Source organism: Bufo gargarizans, chromosome 3 (genome assembly GCF_014858855.1).
Source record: "Bufo gargarizans isolate SCDJY-AF-19 chromosome 3, ASM1485885v1, whole genome shotgun sequence".
NCBI classification, from domain to species: domain Eukaryota; kingdom Metazoa; phylum Chordata; class Amphibia; order Anura; family Bufonidae; genus Bufo; species Bufo gargarizans.
In genome coordinates, this window is record NC_058082.1 from 270,293,729 (window position 1) to 270,302,457 (window position 8,729).

The following is an 8,729-nucleotide window of genomic DNA, read 5'->3' on the forward strand; positions in this document are numbered from 1 at the left end:
CTTTTTTGACCCAATTTTAGCAGTGTCATGAAGTACAATATGTGACGAAAAAACAATCTCAGAACGGCCTGGGTAAGTCAAAGCGTTTTAAAGTTATGAGCACTTAAAGGGACACTGGTCAGATTTGCAAAAAATGGCCAAGTCCTTAAGGTGAAATAGGGCTGAGTCCTTAAGGGGTTAAGGAAAATGTCCTCACACTACCTAAAAGGCTTGAAGACCTGATGGGCTCATGGAATATTCTCTTTATATCATGGTTTGGCCGTAGAGTATTAATTAAGTCCGTTCTCATGTCCACTATCCTTTACTACCTCCAAGCCCTAAAGAATTTTTTATGAAACTTCAAAAAATGATCTCAAGATTTCTTTGGGGAGGAAAGAAAAAAAGACTGCCATATAAACAAATAATACAGCGAACTGCTGTGGGCAGTCTAGGAGTCCCAGATCTTTACACGTACCATAAGGCAATAGTGTGCTCCAGGTGCCTAGACTGGTTAAGACCATACAAGAATAGATTAGACATTGATGTAGAGAATAGCATATCCCCTTTACCGATTAGATCTTTGCTCTTTCTGGACAGTCACCAAATAAATAAAACATTACGCTCTCACAGCCCTATCACGGGTTACACATCACACATGTGGAAGGAGTCGGATTGGCTGACACGATTATCTCCAAACTATCAAACACTATTGCAAGTAAGAGAGGTGTTCTTCAACTCCACTGTCCACTTTCAGGAAACTCTACCAGAAAGAGCAAAAAATTATGTCAACACCAGCCCTAGACCTATGCCCAGATAATGATGTTCCATCACTAGAGATCCTGAGGGAGAACCCTTTAATGACCAGCTTGTCTACCTTTCATTTGATGCACTCTAGTAAATATATGAAAAAACGCCTAATAGGGTTATCCAACACCCCAGAACACTCTCTTTTTGAAAAATTTGCTTTACAGGTTAAAGAACCAAAAGGCAAAATTTCAAAGCTGTACAATCTCATATTATCTCTAATGGGTTAACTTACGACACACAACCTTATATTACCAGATAGGAAAAAGATTTAAACATTACACTCATCCCCAACGAAGTCAAAACTGCATTATCGAACCCATCCAGGGTGTCCAGGTGTGCCAAACTGCAGGAAAACAGTTATAAGATATTAACACGATGGTACTACACACCGTATCGTCTTAGCAGCATGTTCCCTGAATGCACTACAGGGTGCTGGAGGTGTCGGGGGCAAGTGGGTACTCATTGACACATTTGGTGGTCCTGTGATAAGATAAAGCCCTTCTGGCAAAATATATGTAAAACCATTTCTGACCTCAGTATGACTACTATTACGCCATCCCCGAAATTGTGCCTTTTTGGGATATACAGTGATATTCAGTGCTCAAAGCACGCTCGCACCCTTTGCAACATTCTGTTAGCGGCGGCTAGGTTATTAATCGCGGTGATTGGAAATCTATAGATCCACCCACGAAGCCACATTGGATACAGAAATGTGATCAGCTATACCGCCTTGAACAAATAGCACACTGGGACTCCTGCACTACTCCTATATTTAAAAGTATATGGGGACCATGGAAAAATTGCAGGAAAGTCTCCAACACCTAAAGATAGAGATAATAAAGAGTAGACAGACCTCAACACTTTGTATCTTTTGATATAAAACTTAGACCCCCCCCCCCCCCCTTTTTTTGAACACCTGCAAAGTATTAAACTACTAGCTCTAGTCTAAATTACTCTTGCCTTTCTTCTTGTTACACCGTCTATTTCTCCAGGCGAAGTGACATATGTAGTGCCGTACCTAAGAAAGTATCACACACTCAATCAAAACTAGCCTTGGACCGCCCACTCCTGCAAATTAGTTTTTTATTTATTTTTTTTTTAAATCAGATCTTTTTTTATTGAAAAATGTACAAAGTAAATGCACACTATAGCGTGTCACAACCAATATGACATACAGACACATTTTTCAGCAAATCTGGTAACACACAGGATACCAATCCATGAGTAAAAATCAAATTTCCGCCCAACTCCCCAACCCCCCCCATCCCACCCATCCCGCCCCCTCTTAATCTACACAATACATAGGCGCACTAACATATATTCCTATGCAGACGTCGAGACGACAGCCACGGTTCCCATAATTTTTCAAATTTTGCTGGGCATCCACGCTTCTGGTATACCATCCGTTCATAGCTTAACATTGTGTCAACAGCACTTAGGAATTCACCTAGGGTTGGCGGCGCTGTCTGTATCCAGTGCAGAGCGATCAACTTCCTAGCAACATATAACACTCTACCTATAGCTATTTTATGCACCTGACTAGTGGCCAGTTCAGATACGTATCCCAACACACACACTTTCGGATCAGGCGGCACCGGCACCTTATAAACGTTCTGTATCGTCTGAGATACCATCTCCCAGTATCTCCCTAATCTCTCGCACGTCCACAACATATGCAACAGATCAGCAGAAGCCATAGAGCACCTTGGACATTCATCCGAGGGTCTAAACCCTATGCGAAACAAAAAAAACGGTGTCTTGTAGACCCTATGGACAATGAACAGTTGCGAGAGTTTACGCCCCTCACTCAAGGAGGAGAGAGGTATCGCCTCCAGTATGTCAGACCATTGGTCATCAGTTAACTCGCCAACATCCTTCTCCCATTTACCTTTAGCCGCAAGCGGATGTGACAGTAGGAACTTATCAAGCAGCAGCTTGTATATACATGAGATCATACCTCTCCTTGCCCCCCTGGACAGAATCTGGTGCAATGCAGCATCTCTCCCCGCCATCACAGTCGTACCTTTAAATGTGGAATTGTGCGCATGTCGCACCTGAAGATATTTATAAAAATGTGTTCTAGGTAGGTCATACAATTCCTGAAATCTGGTAAAGGACATGAACTTCTTTTCTTCCAGAAGGTGGCCCAACCTCAGAATACCCTTCCTTTTCCACTCCCCAAAATCAGACAGAGAGAGGAATTCCGGCAGCACGGGATTATCCCACAATGGAGTGTATTCCGTGCTGCCGACAACCCCCCTTAGGATCTTAACCCTGTTCCACACAGAATGCATCAAGTAACCCAAATCTCCCAACAGACCATTCTTCCCAGCTCCCCTAGTCTCAAGAATCATCATTAGGTCCTTAGATGACAAACAATGCTGAAACAACTGACACGACACCTCACTCACTCGTTCTATCCACCCTTTAAAATGCTGGCATTGTGCAGCCAGGAAGTATACCCAGGGGTTTGGCACTGCAAGGCCCCCTTCCATCTTAGGATACTGCAGCGTTTCAAGCTTAATCCTCGGTTGCCCCTTCCGCCATATGAGCTCCCTGAAAATAGCATTAATTGGAACAAATTTGGACTTTGGCAGCCAGACCGGGGAGTTATGTAGAATATAAAGCAGCTGAGGCATCAACACCATTTTAATGAGATTGGCTCTTCCCGCCACCGACAGATACAATTTACACCACGCCTTAGCCTTGTTCCGAAATTTACCAACCAGCGGGTCAAAGTTAAGGCGCACAAAGTCCCGGATTCTAGGCGATATATGGATACCCAAATACTTAAAGGACGCTACACATGGAATATTTCTGTCCCTCACTATCTGCGACTGCCCCTGCCCGTCCAGCAGCATAATTGCCGATTTACTCCAGTTAATAGTCAGACCCGACAGGGCACCGAAGCAGTCAATAATTTTCATAGCCGCTTCCAAAGATGGACCAGTGTCCCCTAAAAAAAGCAAAGTGTCGTCTGCGTACATCGCCACTTTATTATTAACTGTTCCATACCGGAACCCCCGAATGTCCAGTGACTGACGAATCGCTGCAGCTAACGGCTCAATCGCCACTGCAAATAGCAGAGGCGACAGCGGGCACCCCTGTCTGGTACCCCTGCCCAAGCAGAACTTGGGAGATACCCCTCCGTTCGCCCTGACACATGCCTTGGGATTAAAGTATAGCACCCGGACCCAGGATATATACTCATCCCCAAACCCCATAAACGCCATAACTCTCCACAGAAAGCGCCACTCAATGCTGTCAAAGGCCTTGGCCGCGTCTAAAGAAAGGATAGCTCTATCTCCAACATTCTCAGCTGGCATTTGAATACTGGCAAACACTCTTCTAATATTAAGTGACGTCGATTTCTGAGGCATAAAGCCGGTCTGGTCAGAGTGTATGATAGACAAAATCACTTTAGACAGACGCATGGCCAATACCTTTGCAAGCAACTTAACGTCAGTGGAGAGTAACGATATCGGTCTATATGAGTCTGGGAGAGAATGATCCTTGTCTGGCTTAGGAATGACTACAATTAATGCCTCCTGCATAGACGGAGGAAGCACCCCTCCTTCCTTGGAATAATTGAATACCTTCAGAAGTTCCGGGAGTAACACATCCGCGAAGGTCTTATACACTTCCGCCGGAAGCCCATCTAAACCCGGAGCCTTGTCATTAGCCATAGCTGCCAACGCCGCCCTCAACTCTTCTAGCTCAATCGGCTCCTCTAACCGCATACTGTCCTCCCTGGAAAGCTTAGGAAGATTCAATGTGGTTAAAAATGCGTCAATATCCTCTTCCGAACATGTCACCTTAGGAGCATACAGAGAAGAGTAAAAATTATTCAATATGTTCAAAATGTTGTCAGTATCACGCCTGAGGACGCCATCAGCATCCAGCAGGCCAGGTATGCATTGAGACCCCTGTTGCGCTTTTGCGATAACCGAGAGCATATGGCCCACACACTCCCCTTCAGTAAAAAACTGCTGCCTATAAAACAGTCTTTTCCTCTCTGCTATTTCCAAGAGGTGACACCTCAGTTCCTCCTGTCTGATTTTCAAGGCACTGCTAGTTAGGGTAGATGGATTCAGCACAAATGCTTCCTCCGCTAGCTTCATGTTATCGTGTTTCTGCAGATCAAGCTCTCTAGATTTAGATTTAATCCTATTGACTGTTTTAATAAGGGAGCCCCTGAGGAAGGCCTTCATCGCCTCCCAAACAATTATCGGAGATGCAGTCCCCTCATTTATACAAAAATACTCCCTAAGGGACTGAAGCAACTCGGACGGGTCACCTATCAATTTCAACCAAAAGGCATTCAATCGCCAGTATCTAACCCCCGGCCTGGCCGCCACAGAAATATCAAGAGCGATACTAAATAAGGAGTGATCTGATAAGGTTCTAGCCAGATACTCCGAACTCTGCACCAGCGGAAACATATGGGCATTCACCAAACCCAGATCAATGCGTGACAGGGAACCATAAGACGAGGAGCAGCACGAGTACTTCCTGTCCAGGGGGTGGGTCTCTCTCCATACATCCATCAGACCCACTTCCCGGAGTAATCTTGCAAATGGGGTCTCCCCCGTACTACTACCACTAGGTGTGATCTGGCATCTATCAAGCGAACTGTCAAGTACATTATTAAAATCGCCAACTATTAACATTGGAAGTTCTGAAAATTCTGCCATAAACTCCATGAGCTTCCTCAAAGGCACCGAGGAAAATGGCGGGGGTATATAGATTGTCGCCAGCGCCATCCTCATCCCTTGGACCACACAATGCACTCCTAGAAACCTGCCCTCCTCATCCACACATACCCTGAGGCACTCAAACATGACATTCTTATGAACTAGGATACTAACACCCCTGGAATGCGAGGAGAAGACGGAATGCACCGAATACCCCAACCACGGCTTTTGCAGAACATGTATAGATTGTTTAGTCATATGCGTTTCTTGCAAGCATACTATTGCTGGCTGATATCTAGATAGGTAACGGAACAGACCATGTCTTTTTGTAGCATCCGCCATTCCCCTCACATTCCAGCTAAGTACTCTCGTAACAGGTCCCATAAGAATGCATACATAGATAAAAGCACAATTGAGAGCCACACATCCCCACCTCCCAGCAGCTGCAAGGAAAAACAATGTTAATCACCAGAATACAGTCTCCTAACTCCACTCCAAGTCCCCCGTATAGGTATGAGAGGACTGTACGTTTCAGCACCTTAGTATTGCTGTCAATAGTACCCCTGACAGTATTACCCCCCGCTAACCTCAACTCCCCTCCCCCCCCCCACCCAAACATCCCACCCCACAAAGTAAACATATGCAGCATATGTAGAATCAATATTGACTCTGGGGCCAACCTTGCGAACCTGGCCCAACAGCGCCTGAAGCAGCACAGCATCCAGCAAGATACCATGTGCAGGCACATTGAAAAAGTGGGGAGCAACCGAGGGCGTATGCTCTACCCACAAAGTGTCTCCAGCAACCGGCCAGAAACAGAAATAAAATGTCCACAACGGTGGGTGGACAGTCCAGGGGACATCAGAACCTCAATCAGGAACAGGAATGTCCATCAGTCTCAGGTGTCCGTTGAAGGGATCCTAAGGCGGCGCTCATTTTGATCCAGCCACTTGACCGCAGCGTCCGGGTCCTCAAAGAACACAGCGGATCCAAACGCCACCACCCTGAGCCTTGCCGGGAACATCATGGAATACTGTACTTGCAAGTCTCTCAGTCTCCGTTTAATCTCCACAAAGCGGGCCCTCTTCTTTTGTACAGCCGACGAGTAATCCGGGAACAGGGACACCTGAACCCCATTAATTTTCAAATCAGGATGAGATCTCGCAGCCCTCAGTATAGTGTCCCTGTCTCGATAGTGCAGGATTTTAGCAAGTATTGGGCGTGGCGGCCGCCCTGGCGGCAGGGGCCTAGTGGGGACCCTATGTGCCCGCTCAATCGCATAGAGTGCAGACAGTCCTTTATCACGGAATTTTTCTGCGAGCCATTTTTCAATAAATTCAGTCGCCTCTGGGCCTTCAGACTTCTCAGGAATGCCCACCAGTCTAATATTATTGCGGCGGGAGCGATTCTCAAGGTCGTCAGTCTTTGCATAAAGCGCCTCTATATCTTTTGACGCAGCCCTGCTCACTCTCTGCAGGGTAGCAGCCCCATCTTCCAGGTCAGAGACCCTCCTTTCTACTTCTGAGGTGCGTTCAGCCACCTTATGCAGGTCATGCCGGATGATGGATATGTCCGCTTTTAGGCTTCCAATGTTAATGTTCATGGACTGGAGGGTGACATTGCAACTAGCTATAGCTGCCATCACGTCTTTCAACGTTGGTTCAGGGGCAGTGACCACTGGCAGGTCTTTACCAGTGCAGCACAGGCCAGGACTCGCCCCCCCCTCCTGCTGAACAGAGGGTTGTTGGTCTTCATCACAGGGGCCATCCTGCTCCCCTAAACCTTCCTCCACTGGCGTCAGGGTGTCATCTCCCTCTCCCCACACATGACTGGGGGACCGCTGTGACTTGTGAGCAAAGCGCTCCAGCCGCGCTGCAGCTCCCTGACTCACCGCCGCCCTCAGGTCAGGCCAGTCCTCCTCCTCGGCGCCATCTTGGGACCGGGTCTCTCTCTCAGGACGGCTCGGCGTCTTGCCTCTCTTCGCGGGCATAATGTCGGACTCCTGCGCCGGACCACCTCCCGGATCTGTCCCCAGTTTTTTATTTTTACATTCCCTTCTTGCCCCTTCCCCCTCTTACCCCTAGACTTTACCCATTATTGTTCATAACTGTTTATGATATTGTAATGCAATGTTATATAGATTTGTACAGCTATCTATAATTGTACTTTATCAGTGCACTTGGATACCTTACTGTATGAATACCCAACAGTAACACGAAGTACCTAATTGTTATAATGAACGATGTACCAACTCGTTGACTTGGTGTAATGTCCAAGATGAAAGAAAACAATTTAAAAAAAATTTACAACCAAAATGAGGTTAGTCTTTGGAGTCAGTCTGCCGGATCTCAAAACCTGAAACCAAAATGCATCTGTGAAAGTAGCAGAAATTCCGTGAAATGCCTTTTGGAAAAAGGTGCTCTCTGCACTCTTTGAAAAATTCCTTGGAGTGGGGGGTAGTTTCCTTAAATAGGGTCACTTTTCAGAAAATTACAAGTTTTTCCAATTTTTGGGTAAAATTTGGTTTCTTTTATGAATAAAGGTGAAACATATCAACTCAAATTTACCACCCTCATGAAGTACAATGTGTCACGAGAAAACAATCTCAGAATGGCTTGGATAAGTAAGGTTCCTATCACATCTGTGGTTTTTCCGGCAGAGCATCTCAAAATCAGAATAAGACCTCTTGCACACAAACGTTTTTTTTTTTTTTTTTTCAGTTTCCGTTCCGTTTTTGCGGATTCTGTTTGCGGTCTTCATGCGGAACCATTCACTTCAATGGGTCCGCAAAAACAACTCAAGGTACTCCGTATGCATTCCGTTTACGTATTTCCGTTTAAAGGTAGAACATGTCCTATTATTGCCCGAAATCACATTCCGTGGTTCCATTCAAGTCAATGGTTCCGCAGGAAAACGAAATGCATACGGAATGAATCCGTATCCGTTCCGTTTTTGCGGAACCATCTTCAGAAAATTTTATGCCCAGCCCAATTTTTTTTTGTACTTGCTGTTTAAACATTATTGTATGCTTCCGTTTGCGAAACGGCAAAACGGAACGGAAGCGGAAACACTACTGAAACAAAAAAAAACAGATCCGCAAAATACAGAAAAAGCCATACGGTCGTGTGCAAGAGGGCGAAAACGGATCAGTTTAATTTAATACACTATGCATGTGTTTCATTCGTATGCAATTGTATCAAATCGAAACGGAACAAACCGATTCTGGCATGAAAATCATTGTAAGTCAAT